This window comes from Tupaia chinensis, unplaced genomic scaffold (genome assembly GCF_000334495.1).
Source record: "Tupaia chinensis unplaced genomic scaffold, TupChi_1.0 Scaffold000161_3, whole genome shotgun sequence".
NCBI classification, from domain to species: domain Eukaryota; kingdom Metazoa; phylum Chordata; class Mammalia; order Scandentia; family Tupaiidae; genus Tupaia; species Tupaia belangeri.
The window spans coordinates 568777-584639 of NW_006159634.1; the positions used below are offsets into that span (position 1 = coordinate 568777).

At 48.0% G+C, this 15863-nt stretch overlaps 1 pseudogene; it reads left to right on the forward strand.

The window, feature by feature from the left end:
• The first annotated feature begins 6149 nt into the window (after positions 1-6149).
• Positions 6150-6496, forward strand: LOC102485692 (CDKN2AIP N-terminal-like protein pseudogene; annotated as a pseudogene).
• The last annotated feature ends 9367 nt before the right edge of the window (positions 6497-15863 follow it).

A 15863-nucleotide genomic window follows, 5' to 3' on the forward strand; every position in this document is an offset into this window, starting at 1 on the left:
CCCATCCACACACACACAGGGCTGCCCTAAAAGCAAGACTGGCTTCAGATGCTTCAGAATGACACACAAGCGCTTCCTCCCATACCCTTCACTGGAAGGATGACTACAAGTGTACGTATGTGTGTATGCGTGCATGTGTGTGTGTGTGTGTGTGCATGTGTGTGTGTGCAGGCACATATTTTAATCCATTCCAGAACTGAAAACCAACTGGGTGATGTCCTATATGGAGCTGGCTGTGAGATTAGGTCAGGTTGGCTAATTACGAGTCATTTCTTGCCATCCCCCGAGACGAAAGCTACCTGGGGCTGGCCTAGAAAACAATTAACCCTACTTGAGTTCAAAGGCACATTTGAGCTAAGAGAGCTCATTTCCCTTCTGCAGCCATTAATTAATGATCTACTCCTTCCCCCACCCCATATCCCATCCTGACTTCTTCACTGGCGGCATCAGTCATCATCCTGCACAGCCCCAGCTGGCAGCACACTGCAGACGTGGAATGCGCATCACGGCGCCTCCTGTGGAGGCTCCTTGGCTTGGAAGCTGACCACAGCCCACCAATGTGAGCAGCAGGCTTGAGATGCCAGCAAAAACCCAGAGGCATCAAAACTCCTTACGAATATAAATGTTGGCACGTACATCTGGCAGGGAGAGGATGTGCTTTTTAATGAGAAAACCTGAAGCACTGTACGTACAGTGAGAGGCCTCCCCTTGTGGGCAGACATGTGTACCTCAGATCCTGGTGTTGGGAGCTAGAGGCATGTAATTACCCACGTCAAAGCACCTTTGAGCTGACCTGGTTATTTGCAGACAAGGCAACTGACTGTTTTAAATGCACCACACCGCTTTCTTTCTTAGTGCCTTTTCCTCTTTCCTGTATTTGTCTTTTTGGATTTCCCGAATGTTGCTGGCAGGTAAGTTGGGTTGACTCCTGAGGTATACAGAAAGTTCCAGGCCAGCTTCTAGGGGAGTGAGCTGTACCAAGCAAGGCCACAGGAGGCTGGAGTATAACAGAGAAGACCACTGGTGAACAGCCAGGGAGTAGAGGGGAAGAAGACCACTGGTGAACAGCCAGGGAGTGGAGAGTGAGAAGACCACTGGTGAACAGCCAGGGAGTAGAGGGGAAGAAGACCACTGGTGAACAGCCAGGGAGTGGAGGGGAAGAAGACCACTGGTGAACAGCCAGGGAGTGGAGGGGAAGAGGACCACTGGTGAATAGATAGGGAGTGGAGAGTGAGAAGACCACTGGTGAACAGCGAGTGAGTTGAAGGGGAGAAGACCACTGGTGAACAGCCAGGGAGTGGAGAGTGAGAAGACCACTGGTGAACAGCTAGGGAGTGGAGAGCGAGAAGACCACTGGTGAACAGCCAGGGAGTGGAGAGTGAGAAGACCACTGGTGTATAGCTAGGGAGTGGAGGGCGAGAAGTCCACTGTTGAACAGCCAGGGAGTGGAGGGTGAGATGATCACTGGTGTACAGCTAGGGAGTGGAGGGCAAGAAGACCACTGGTGAACAGCCAGGGAGTGGAGAACAAGAATATCACTGGTGAACAGCCAGGGAGTGGAGGGCGAGAAGGCCACAGTGTACAGCTAGGGAGTAGAGGACAAGAAGACCACTGGTGAACAACAGCTAGGGAGTGGAGGCTGAGAAAACCACAGTGTACAGAGTAGAGGACAAGACCACTGGTGAACAGCTAGAGAGTGGAGGATGAGAAGACCACAGTGTACAGCTAGGGAGTGGAGGGAGAGAAGACCACGATGTACAGTTAGGGAGTAGAGGACGAGAAGATCACTGGTGAACAACTAGGGAATGGAGGGCGAGAAGACCAATGGTGAACAGCTAGGGAGTGGAGGACAAGAAGACCACAATGTACAGCTAGGGAGTGGAGGGCGAGAAGATCACTGGTGTACAACTAGGGAGTGGAGTGCTAGGGGAGAAAGAGAGTAGGCATTTATGGGGACAGAAACATTCTGATGCCCTGTGCAGGACACTTCCTCACTGGCCAGCTATCTGAAAGAGTAAGGAAATTAAGCAGAGAATCTAAGAGTTGTGTGAAGACCATAGAAAAATATCTTAGTACCTATGAGACACCATCAAGCATACTAATAGACATATAATGAGAAGAGACAGAAAGATGAGAAAGAATATTTGAAGAAATAATGGCCAAGAACTTCTCAAATTTGATGGGGAAAAAAAAAAGCCACTAATTTATCTGTACATAGAAAAAGAAAAAGAAACTCAATGAACTCCAAGTAGGATAAACTCAGAGATTCACAGCTAGATATATTATGGTTAAACAGTTGAAAGATGAGAAAAAGAGAATCTTGAAAGTAGCTAGATAGAAGCAAATCATCACATCAGGGATCCCTGATAAGATTAAAGCTGTAATCACAAAACACGGAGGTCAAAGGTAGTAGAATCTCTTATTTGAAAAGCTAAGAGAACACAATCAACAATTTTATACCCATCAAAACTATTCTTCAAACCACAAAAGAGAAATTAAGTCATTCAAATAAAGGAACGCTGAAAATTCATCAGTAGCAGACTGGTCCTACAAGAAATAATAATGGCAATCCTTTAGGTTAAAGAAGGTTTTTGTCATAGGGTGCTTGTGCTTGCCAGAGAAAAACAGTGAGAAGGAAAGTGAAAATCACCCCCACAGGGGATGACCATGTCACAATCCATTCTCCATTCTCAGGATTTTGGGTACACATGCACAAATGCCCAGTGTCAGTTTCAAGCCACCGGTCTGGGACTCAAATTCATACTTCGATTTTTCCATGAACTTTTGAAGCCCCCTCATATTAGGCCTATGTAGATAATCCAGGAGAATCAGCCTATCTCAGAGACAGCCTTAATCTCTTCAATGAGCTTTCTGAATGACTGATTACTTTGACCTTTTGATCTTTCTGAGGTCTTAGCAAAAGATCCTATAGCCACATTTTCAGTTTAGAGCATGTGGAGTTAATTCCCCTGGTTGCTTTATAACCTCAGTTCTGTGAAGGCCTCAAAAAAGTTTTAATTTCATAAATTATCTGAATGTTTTTTGCTGCCAAAGCGGAAGTGAGATGTTTTTGCAGCTTTCTACAGCCTAAGCAGCAGTGGAAACTATTAATATTTAATAAAGGCATGTCTTAAAGGAATAGAAGAAAAAGAAAAGGACATTAGAAGTGAGCTAGTTGTGCAGCTGAGAAATTGGTCACAAGACATCCCACTACACAGAGAAAAAAGGTAAGACTTCTGCCAGAATTTGGCTTTTACTTTTCAATTAAATAAATTGCTAATATCAAAAAATATGATTCCTGGTGAAGGCATCCCCACACCCTCATAGAGACTGGCATGTTCGACACCATCTGGTAGCAAGATGAAAGGCCTCTGGAGCATCTTAGCTCGGCTGACCTTCATTACCAATAACTGGCACAGTATGATCGCAGAGTAACATGCAGCACGTGCTCCTCTTTCCCCACCACCATGGACTCCACCCCCACCCCAAGGCTGGGAACAAGGGCATTTATAATATGTGAGGGCAGCTAGCAAAATCTGTCCTAAAGTCTAGGGAGGAAAAAAGATATTTTCCTTGAATTCTGACCCTTGTTCCTAAAAGGAGAAAAAACATTAGCTTCTAGTCACCACTTTCAAGGGTGGGCGTTTATCTCTATCACAGAACGGAAGACGTGGAAGGAACCCCAAATGTAGTCCATCACCACAGGCCAATGCAACATAAAGTAATCTAGCAAGACTGGGAACTGTGCCTTCCACATAAATATAAACAGAGCAAATTCGCTTCTCCCTTGAGTCTGGGCTAAGTCTGTGTGTGAGAAAAACAATTTATTCGTTTGTATAGCATCATTTCCTGTTATTTTTCTCACATATTTAGTAGGAACAACTAAAAATTATGAAAATTAGTTATTACATGCTCTCAAGTTATTTCTAATGGTGGGGACTGTTCTCTTCTGAATTAAAAACGAAGCTTCATCTCTGGCAAGCACACTCCTCTCCTACAAGCCAGAATCAGGGAGGCCAGGCTGGCCTGAAACCAGTAAGTCCTGTCTCATCAGTGTAAAAATGTGCTTGATGATATAATGCCTATGTTTATAAAGCTTCTGGGAAACATGTAAAAATACAAAATTTTCAAAAATTATTTATTATATAGTTACCATGTGGTGCTTACCTATGCTATGTGCTTAATTTTCAACAACACTTTACAGTAGGTAATATGATTTTCATTTTCTGGATGAAAAAAAACTAGGGCTTAGAGAGACTTTAATAACTGGTACACGTGATACAGCTGGTAGGCAGCAAAGTGGACGCGCTGGGCGGCACCCCAAGCCCTAAGTTCTTCACTGACAGGCCAAATATCACTAGTTGAGAAATCAAGATAAAATACATACATACAGACATACCACATGGTTAGAAAATTATAGCCCGCTTATGCCCCCAAATCAAATCCCACATTGTTCAGATTAGAAGCCAGGAATGAGCTGAAAATATTAACAAGTCCTAACAGCCAAAGCGGAAAGGAAGACATTATAAGAGTCCAATATCCTGATAATAGAAATAAAGTTAGGAGTGGACCAGCAGGTGCATGGAGGTCACCGTAGCTGGAGCCCACATGGCTGACTACACAGTTCACGAGTCCCAAATCTGTCGGCTTGAGAACCACGCTGGGCATGCGTGAGTGACTGCCAAATACCTCAAGAGAGAAATAGAGAAGAGACTGCAGCATGGCCATTCCCTCTGGTGGGTGGTTTTTCACTTTCCTTTACCTATCTGTGTCTCTGGAGAGCCCATGCACCCTAAAGTGAACTTAAACTTTAGTACATTAATTTAGGAAAGCCCTAACTTTGCTGCTGCCTCTCAGTACCTCATGAGTTTTTGAGGGTGTGAATGTCATGGATAATGTCCTTGACAACCTCCTTACCATAATACCATGATGAGTTTTGACCTGAGGCATGTGTAATTCGCTCACTTAACTGCAGTCAGCATAAAGTCAAATAAGATGTGGGTTTCGGAAGTCTTGTGTGAGACCAAACCAACACAGTTCAGTGCACAGCTCTCAGGAGAACTGGCTTGAGACAAGGTGTGTGTGTGGGTGTGTGGAAAACAAGGAACAAATTGCATTTTCTTAGGGGACTGCACCCTACATATTTTAGTAAGAATTTCAAAGAAAGTGCCATTGCGATTTCTGATGTGTACCTGGAATGCAGATAGTCTCTGTTGCTGATTAAAATGGAACCCTGGGGACCAGAAGGTGGCATAGTGGTTATGTCACTGGACTCCCATGTAGTTGACTGTGTTTGAGAACCAGATCTGGTGGCTTAAAACTCACGCTGGGCACGTGTGCATGCGTGCCCAAAATCTCAAGAGGAGAATGAAGAAGAAGGGATTGCCACATGGCCAGCTCCCCTGGAGGGTGATTTCTTGCTTTCTGTCTCTGTCTCTCTGGAGAGCAGACATGCCCTATAGCAAAAATCTCCCTTCAAAAAAAATAATAAAATAGGGACCAGCAGTTAGCATAATGGCTATGTCACTGGATATGTCACGGGACTCCCATGTAGTTGACTGCGGTTCGCATCCTGGACCGAGTGGCTTAAAAATCACGCTGAGTGCATGTGCGTGCGTGCCTAAGATCCCAAGAGGAGAATGGAGGAGAAGGGATTGTGGCGTGGTCATCCACCCTAGGGGGTGATTTCTCGCTTTTTATCTCTCTGTCTTTCTCTGTCTTGTCTGGAGAGCACATGCGCCCTATAGCAAAAACCTCTCCAAAAAAATAAATAAATAAATAAAAATAAAATAAAACCAGCAGGTAGTGTAGTGGTTATGTTGCTAGACTCCCACATAGTCAACTACAGTTCAAGTCCTGGACCTAGCAGCTTAAAATTCATGCCAGACGTGTGTGCATGTGTGACCAAAATCCCAAGAGGAAAATAGAGGAGAAGGGATTGCAGTGTTGCCATCTCCCCTGAGGAGTGACTTCTTGTTTTCTGTCTCTGTCTTTCTCTCTGTCTCTCCAGTGAGCACACGCACCCTATAGCAAAAATCTCTCTCAAAAAAAAAAAAGCCCTGGGCTGGAGCTGCTCTAGCCACTGGGCAGTGGTGCCATGAGCATCAGCAAGGTGGCGGGTGGTCTGGCCCTCGGTGGCAGTGGGCACCATGGTGGGTGGCAAGGCGGCCACCGCACTGGAGGAGGTGGTATTGGGTACAGCAGGCAGCCGACTTCACAGAGCAGTTCCACTCCTGCTGAGAGAGCGAGAAGCAGCAAAGGGCCTGCGTGGCATTCACCCTGCAATGCCTGCTTGACTATGCGACCCACCGGACCATGGCAGCCTCCTGGACCAGCTGCTGTCCCTCTCCACGTCTAGGCCAACCACCTCTTCCTGGGCTGCAGCTTCCATAAAAAACTGTTAGACAAGGTGATGGGAATGGCTGATGGGATTGAAGCAGAAGGCCTTCCACAGTTTACTACCAGAAGTGAATTATTGAAAAAGCAACAGAGCTAAGGCAGAAGATTTATGGCATTTTCATCAGCAGCTAGAGGCTTGGAAAGGAGGCTGGGATGACTATGACACTGACCGCAGCAGCACGGGCATTACCCGTGACAAGACAGCGGGCAGGAAACGGCGTCTGTCCACAGCTTTCCAACGTTCCCACTCTTCAGTAGCTAACACTGTCAGTGTCTACACGGGTAGTTATGTGTTCATAAATCATGCACTCTGAGTTCAACATTGTAAAGGCACTCTTTTCTATTTTCAGTTTATAAATGTTGAACTGTTTAAAATGCCCTTTTTTGGGGCCAGAGGTGACATGGTGGTTAAGGGTGCTGGACTTTCACATGGCCAATTGTGGTTCGAGTCTGGGACCTGGTAGCTTGCTTTCTCGCTTTCCTTCTCTCTCTCTCTCTCTCTCTGTCCCTCTCTGGTCAAATTAAAGTAAATGGATAATTAAATAAATATGGTTAACTAAAGTAATTAAAAATTAATTAATTAATCAAATGCCCTTTTTATGTTGATGCAATAATGACAAGTAATGAATTTTATAGTTTGGATTTTTCAATAATGTATATTTAAGTGTGGGGGGAAAAATAGAGCCCTGTGCCAGCTCTGTATCCTAATGGTTAAAGGAGTCAGATCCCACATGGCCAACTGCAGTTTGAATTCCAGCCACAGTGGCTTGAAAAATATGCTGGGAGCGTGTGTGTTGCATCCCCAAAATTCCAACAGGGTTGTGTTATGTCATGCCCTGTTAGGGGGAGCTTTCTCCCTCTCCCGCTCTCTCCCTTTTTGGTGAGCACACATATTCTCTGGCAATAAAAGAAACACACACACACATCAAAAAAAAAAAGGCAGAGTCTCAGGGCTGATCCCATAGCTCAGCTGTTTAGGGAACTAGATCCCATATGGCCAACACTGGTTCAAATCCTGGCCCCATTGTCTTGAAAAACACACCAGGTATAGGAAGGGGTGTGTGTGTGTGTGTGTGTGTGTGTGTGTGTGTGTGTGTGTGTGACTGTTCAAAATCCTAATGGGAACAGGGAATGGAGGAAAAAGGACTGTGACATGACCACATGCCATTGGAGGCTGTTTTCTCTCTCTGGTGAGTCCATGCCTCAGAGAGAAATAGAGGTTAAAATTAAGCTGCTAACCTTTGCTTGGATAGGTGGTCACTCTACCTAAATGACATTGATTTGGTTTTGATCAATATGAATCCATATAATAGCATAAATGTTATTTTAAATATAAATAATAAAACATCTAACCTATACTACCTTTTTTTTTTTTGAGAGGTTTTTGCTATAGGGCGCGTGCGCTCACCAGAAAGACAGAGACAGAGAGACAGAAAGTGAGAAATAACCCCCCCAGGAGGGATGGCCACACTGCAATCCCTTCTCCTCCATTCTCCTCTCAGGATCTCTAAACGCATACATACACTCCTGGCGTGAGTTTAAGCCACTGGGTCCAGAACTCAAACCGCAGTTGACTACATGGGAGTCCAGCGACACAGCCATTACGCCAACTGCTGGTCCCTATACGACCTATTTTAAGAACAATATGTAAAATATAAGCTTATATTCCAGTGCTATTTTGTGTTCCTTCCATATTTGGAAAATATAAACAATGATTCTTACTAATTGTAAATTTTAAAAAATGTTTTGAGGCTGTGGGGCCAGCAGGTGGCGTAATGGTTAAGGCACTGGACTCCCACATGGGCCAACCATGGTTCAAATCCTAGACCCAGTGACTTGAAAGATACACGGGGCATGTGTGCCCAAGATCCCAAGAGGAGAATGGAGGAGAAGGGACTGTGGCATGGCCTCCTCCCTGGGGGGTGATTTCTCACTTTATTTCTCTGTATTTCCCACAAGCACACATGCCCTAGAGCAAAAGGCTATGGTGGTTAAGGGAGTTAGATAGCACACAGCTGACCATACAGTTCGAATCGTGGACTGGTGGCTTAAAAACACACCAGGCCGCTAGTGCCTGCGTGCCCAAAATCCCAAAAGAAGAGGAGACTGCAGCGTGACCATGGCCCATGGGGGGTGTGCAGTGTCCCTCTCCCTTTCTCTCTCTGGTGAGCACACGTGCCCTCTGGCAACTGGAAGAAATCAAAATGCTGTAACCTAGTTAGTGATGACTAGGGACTGCCACCCACCTATAAACAGAAGCAGATGCGGCAGTGCCCTTTCAAGTAGAGCTCTGTTAATACAGCCCAGCCTGGGGCTTGACAGATCTTCCTCTCTTCTTCACAACGGAAATAAAGGGCCTTATAAACGAAGAGTGTTATTAAATCTCGAAAGACCGCAATGACAATGAAAAGCAGCTGGATGAAGCGGACAGCTGAGGGAGATACACTGGTAGAACGTACATCGAAATACATGAAGACGTCACATAAAATACCACTTGAAATGTCAGCCAGGTGATGTTCATAAGGCAGCTTAAAATACAGAACAAAATATTCAGAAGCATCTATTTAACTCAGAAGTAAAATGAAAAAACGAATCTACCTCCTGCCATCAAGTGAGGAATTCACAATTTGATACAGTGAAAAGAAAGCCCGAGTTTCAACATAAAAGCGAAAACTCTTGAATCCATTTGCGAATCATCTGTGATAGGTTTTTTTGTGCATGAAATGGTTTTCAAGGTATGGATCGAAATGAACGGTGGCTGAGACCCGAGGGCTCTGCAGAAGTGAAACGACTGAGTGTGAACCTTGGTGAGAGGACGACGACGCCGGAGAGGGAGCCAACGCCTCTGTAAGACTGAGCACGGGAGCCGGGGAAAGTTCACGAAGGGAAACTGGGGGCCTCTGTCAACTTGTTAAGCAATGATTTCACTGCTGTGACAGATGACAGAATTATATATTGATGTTTAAATTATAATGTTGATTTTAGGCAACTTTCTCAGTTCCAGTTTTAACTAGAATTACAATAATTTGGTCAAAATACTCTCTTCTCCCAGTCCAGTCCCCTGACGCTTCTGTAGTGATGGCGGAAGGTACATTAATCCCCCGCGTCACTGCAACGCACACCCCATGGGGCCGACTTCACTGCTTGCTGTGCTACAGTCCCCAGCACTGAGAACAGCACAGCACACAACCGCTGCTCAGGAAGAATTTGTCAAAAGAAAGAGCAAATTTTCATAGCCCTTTCTATGTCATCTAGATGGAAAGGCAAATGGTCCCAAACTTGGAAACAAGATTACCCTCTGGGAACGAAACTAATAGTGAGGGTGATGCATTGTATGAAAAGACCACAGCTTCCGATAAACAACCCTACATGTGTATATTCAGATACACATATACGCACACGCCCTCAGACATACACACACGCATGTACACATACATGTATGAACGAGAGTTGGGTCTCCTAAGTAAAATCAAGACGGGGGTGTAGCACCAGGGAGTCATGAAAAAAAACATGATTGCAACCAAGAAAATAGAACCTACTGTTTTTTATCTGCTGCTGGAAATACAATATGAAATGAAATGGAGACCTGAGAAATGAGAAATATGAGATTGTTTTGTTTTGATATTTTGGATTTTGCCATAGGGTATGTGCACTCACCAGAGGATTGTGCAAGGGGAAACTGAGAACTCACTGCCCGTGGGGGGATGGCTACACTGCAATCCCTTCTCCTCTCATTCTGCTCTTGGGATTCTGCCTACACATGCACACATGTCAGGTGTGATTTTCAAGCTGCTGGGCCTGGGACTCGAACTGCAGTTGACCAAGCGGGAGTCCAGCACCTTAACCACCACACCACTCACTGGCCCAAGGATTTTTTTTTTTTTAATTTCTCTGGGTTCCTTACAGACAAAAAGGTAAGTTTCATGAGGGTAGAGGTTTTTTCCTGTGTGGATGAATAAATGAACAGGAGGGCGGTGGATGGATGACGTAGTGGGTGCAGGAAAGGGAGACAGGAAGGGAGGGCATTAAACAGTCACTCACTCACTCATTTATTCCCACACTGAACAATGTATCCAAGCTAATCCAGCATGTTTCTGCGAAGTGAGACTGACTCCAGCAGAGGCCTTCTGATCAGCAGAATGAGAAGCTCTATGGGGGCTGAACGGGTCACCCGACTGCACCATGCCTCAGTGCAGGTGACATTTACTGACTTACTATTGATAGTTTTCAAGTGAGAAGCTAAGACTCCCAGGGCTCGCGAGGAAGTAGGACTAGTCGGCTGATAAAAACCCAGACAGGCAGAGCCGCACACAGCACAGACCTGTCTCCTGCCTCCCCCACCTCCCCCGTGTGGGTGCCGGGGCTGTGCCCGTGAACCTGCTCCACGTCGGGTCGCTAGGCTTCGTGGGGTCAGCGTGGCTGTGCTGCCAGGAAAGCCTCCCTAAAACCTCAGCGGCTGACCAGGAAATATTTTCGGTTCTTTGCTTCTCTCAGGCAGGGGCTGCTGAGTCTGCCTGCCATCCAGGACGCTCCTGAACAGTGGCTCCAAGATCCAGACTGAATCTCTTTTTCAAGCATCAGCGGCAATCTGGAAGGTTCAGCCAGTAAAGCAACAAGAAAGCCTCCCAATCTCTGGTAGCCAGGAGGTGATGGAACTGCAGCAACCAAGTCGGGGAGAAGGTCAGGGCCAGGGCCTTGAAGTAGCTCCACCCGAGCCTGCTAGCTCCCCAATCTGTCAAGGCTTGGACTCGCCGCAGTGCACCTCGCTGTCAGGGTAGATGGTGTGAGGTGGCCAGGTCCCCTAGGTAGCTGCCCCTACACCTGTGTCTCCACCACCTCCTGCACCAGAGGAGAGGTGCAGAGGCTGGGACCATGTGCCTACGCCGGCCGGAGTGGTCCGATGTCAGGACAGAAATGGCTCTGGCTGTGGGAGAGCAGAGAGCTCGAGGACGTTTGGGGACTGTGACCCCCGTATGCCAGCAAGCGTGGCACTTGAGGTGCAGGACCAGCCCTCCAGGTCATATGGCCACACAGCTGCATAGCCTTGCTTCAGTTGCCATCTGCCTAAGTTAGGTGGAAGGAGGAGAGGACTGGAGACTGTGCACAAAATGGGCCACAGGTGTGCTGGGATCCTTGCGAGGCAGTTTCCAGGTAGCCTGGTGCCCAAAACAGTTACAGTATTGAAGACTGCGAATGCTTTCTTGCAATTTAGACCTTGTGTTTCCCTCTGACATGGCTTTGGAGGAAGACTACAGCTGCAGCTAGCACAGCTGGGTGAATGAACATGCCCTTCCGCCCGTGATGGAAAGGCCTGGAGAAATGCCCCGAGGACCATGCAAGGACCCTGCAGCTGGGTAGAACCTTAGTAGCTGAGAGGTCAAGTTTGGCAGGCACTGTTGATAAACTTGGCCCTGGTAAGCCATTTTTGTTTGAGGATTATGAAATTTGGCTCTATTAATCTGCTGGTGCTGGGTTTACTGACAAGAGACATTTCTGAAACTGCTAAGCTGAACCAAGTCCCTAGAAGGCAGGGATCCCGTGTTAGGGGAGGGCACAGCGTGAGCTCTGCCTGTGTGGGCGGCAGCCGACTCCACTCCAAGTGGTTGCTATCCCAGCCACAGCTCACGGCAACAGAAGTGCGCCTGATGCTACACCACCTCGAGGCCTGAGGACATGTGCTTAAGCCAGAATAACTTGAACCGGGAGGTGCCCTGCAAGGCAGAGTGTGGAGATACAGCTTCCCCAGCCTGAAGGCACCCAGAATCCTGGAAACTCACAGAGCAAATATGCACCAGGATTCCCAAATGCCTTTCACCCACATAAAAAGTAGGACTGTTCTGGGCCTGGCAGGTGGCATGGTAGATAAAGGTGCTGGATTCTCATATGCTGACTGTGGTTCAAGTCCCAGACCTGGTGGCTTGCTTTCTTGCCTTCTTTTCTCTCTCTCTCCCCTCCCCCTGTCTCTTTCTGGCCAAATTAAAATAATAATAATAATAACAAATGGAATTAAGTAAATGATTCTTAAAAAACATAAAAAGGTAGGACCATTTCAGTATTTCTGATTTAACATTTCTGGTTTGAGATTTATTTACCAAAGGACAAAAAGTGGACAGATCTCTTGCTAACACAGTACAATGGAAATAAAATGAGCCTTTACAAAAAAAAAAAAAAAACTAACCAGAAATACATTGCAAATACAATCATAGGTGTGGAGCACCCTGCCTATCAATTTTCTTAAATGATCTTTTCATGTTCTGTGGAAATTATAGACATTGCTATTCTCAATAAATGTGTGATGTGGGTGGAGAAAAGCCCAGAGCTGGCATAAAACCCGTCTCTGTCAGTTGGTTTTCAGATGTTTCTAAAACGAAATAGAGCAGAAACAATTTCAAAGCTCTGAGAAAGTGAGCTGTTTGGAAAAGGTGGCGAATAAAAACGAAGCACCTGCAAATCCTGCTGAGAGGCGGCATGGCACCATGCGTGTCCAGCGCCAGGCACGGCAGGCCTCTAGATTCCAGAAGGGTTGTGCGCACGGCAGGAACCTGAAATGTTCTCCCTTCTGTGTACATCAAAACATCCATCGTTCCCTGGAGTTAGGGACAGCAGCTTAAGCCGAATGACCCAAGGGGAAGTGGCTGGGAAGTGGGGAAGTCAGAGCTGTTCTGGAACCTCACTGGGTGCTTCGTCATCACTTACCGTGTAGAAACCCTGACTTCTGACGCTTCTAAGCCCATGTCGGTGTTCACAGGGACTGCCTACTGCACCCTACCTCCCAGCTCCAGGGCCTCAGAACAGTACTCCTGAGCCGCTGTCCCGAGGAGATAGGACAGGCCTTGTCTCACCACCTAGAGGTGTCCCAAACTTTGACATGTAGACTTCAGTACCTCACTTTCCAATGGAAGACTCCAGAAGCCAGGTCTAATAGCAAACTCCTTCTAAGCTACTTAAGTGGTCCTCCTCAAAGCACCCAACCTACCCTTCACCACCTAGAAATAAGTCCTTACTCATCCTCAGACCATCTAAAACTGTTTCTTATGGCTTTTGCTTTGGTCGTGGCGAGGAGAAAGAGGGTTGGGTGCTTCTGTTTTGTAAGGTCCAATCCAGGTACAAATATTATTTGTTTTATCTCTATGGTCACTTAATCTAGAACGATCCTTTCCCTTTTTCATTTCTTTTATAACACTAACTTTAAAAAAACTGTTATTAGTAGTTTTTATAAGTTTGCCATAGGGCACATGTGCTCACCAGAGACAGAGAGAGAGAGAGAGAGAGAAGGAAAGTGAGAAAGCAAGCCACCAGGTCCAGGCCTTGAACCTCTTGAGAAAGTAAGCCACCGGGCCCAGGACTTGAACCACATTTGGCCATGTGGCATTCCAGCACCTTAGCCACCAAGGCACCTGCTGGCCCCACCACCAGTTACAGCAGTCTTTAGACGGCTTAGGGATGCCCAGCGCTCAGGGGAGGGGCTCTCCATTCACTGAGCTCTCCCAGAGTGCCTGCTGCGTGTCAGGCAGCCGGGGGCTGCGGCGTGTGCTATGCGCACCCAGAGTCCTGCATGAACAGGACTTCCTGGGAGAGGACAGCGGGCAGTGTGGGTAAGGACAGGGCAGTGAATCAGAGTGGCAAATGCTGACGAGGTAACGAGGCGGGGGAGGAGTCAAACGTCAGGCAGGGGGTGGGATTTTACTGACAGATGGGCTGACTGGGCTTCCCGGTCCCTGCACCACTGCAGAGACTTTCAAGGAAAACCCCAGAGAAGAGAAAGGCCTGGAGGGACCTGCAGAGCCAGGCAGGGGAGGGGAAGGGGAGGCAGAGCAAAGGTGGGAGGGCAGACCCAGGTTAGGGGTGTGGCAGGGCTGGGGTGCTCCAGGGTTCCTGGCTGCATAAACTATGGGAACCCTGTCTTCAGCTGTTCAAAATAAATAAATAAATAAAATAAAATCTACTGTTCCAAGTCAGGTTTTGTTTTATAAAAATTGCTCCTTGCTAACAGAAGTCTGAAACCAAGTGGTGTGGTGTGCAGAGCAGGCCCTGCAGTGGGAGGTACTGCTGTGGCTCCGGAAGTCAGCTGGCCCGAGCTCCCGGCAGCCTCCTGGTACCCGCCTGAAATGTGAAGAAATCACACGGCTTTCCTGGAGCTCCACAGACCAGGGGTCTCCCGATCCTTGGGCCATGGACCGGTGCCAGTCCCCGGCAGCAGACGAGCTGCGAGTGAGAAGCTTCAACTGCGTTTACAGCTGCTCCCCATGCTCCCAGCCAGCATCAGCGCCTGAGCTCCGCCTTCTGTCAGAGCAGGGCAGCCTTAGGGTCTCAGGAGACCCCAGAGGGGCCCTCACACTTGCAGGAAAACCACCTCAGGGCTCCCACTGATTCTGCATGATGTGAGCTGTATAATTATTTCATTATATGCTACAACGTAATAAAAATAAAATGCATAATAAATATAACAGGCTCGAATCATCCCAAACCACTCCCCACTGCCACCCCTGTCAGTGGAAGAACTGTCTTCCATGAAACTGGTCCCTGGTGCCAAAAACGTTGGGGACCACTGCCACAGACCAAGATGGCCCTTCCGAAGCAGCACGACGGACAGGGGAGGGCAGGGTCAGGCCGCAGCCACGGCCAGAGCAGGAGCAGCCCGGTGAGGGTCCGGGAGGGACGGGGCGGGCCAGCTGGGAAGCACCAGAGGGTCTGCAGCAGAGCACAGGCCTCCCGCCCGCCAGGGTGCCAGGTGTTCGTGGAAGGGGAGAACCCTTGGGGACTTTGGAGAGGGGTGGCGGTCCAATCACGGGACCCTGTGGAGTGCCCAGCCAGATGGCCCAGGGCAGTCAGAGAGGAGGGAGGGGCTGGATGAGAGCTGAGGCTGAGAGAGAGCTGGACTGCCCGGGGCACTCCGGGGACGAGGGCGGAGCTGGTGATGTCCTCCAGTTGTCGACTTGGTGCAAGACGAGGTGACTGAATAAGCAGAGACTGGGAAATCTGAGAACTTGCCCGAGTGATGGGTGACATCAGGGCTGGAGGAGGAAAAGATGGAGAGAACAGTGGAGGACGGACACTCGCGGCAGCGGCATTTAGGAGGGGAGAGAGGCGGGCTGGTGACGGTGAGAAAGCACTGGGGCTAGGTGGGACCCCGAAGAGGGCAGACACCAGGGTCAGGGTGCAAAGGTCGGCGACGCCCAGTGTCTGGCTGACAGTCAGAGAAGGGGCTGGGAAACGGGAAGACACCAGGGTGGGCATTTGAATTCTTCAGAGGAAGGGCATTCCTCATGTGCAAACAGAAGGGAAGTGACAAGCGAGAGAGACAGAAGGGATGTGGTCGGATTGGAAAAACATCGTCTGACTGATTTCATCCATGATGAAGCTCAAGGCGGCTTCAGAGCCGAGGGTCTGGCGCCTGCCAAGGCGGACAGCGGCAGACAGGACGGCGCTGACTCCACACCCGTGCAGTCCACCCCCGCCGGCAT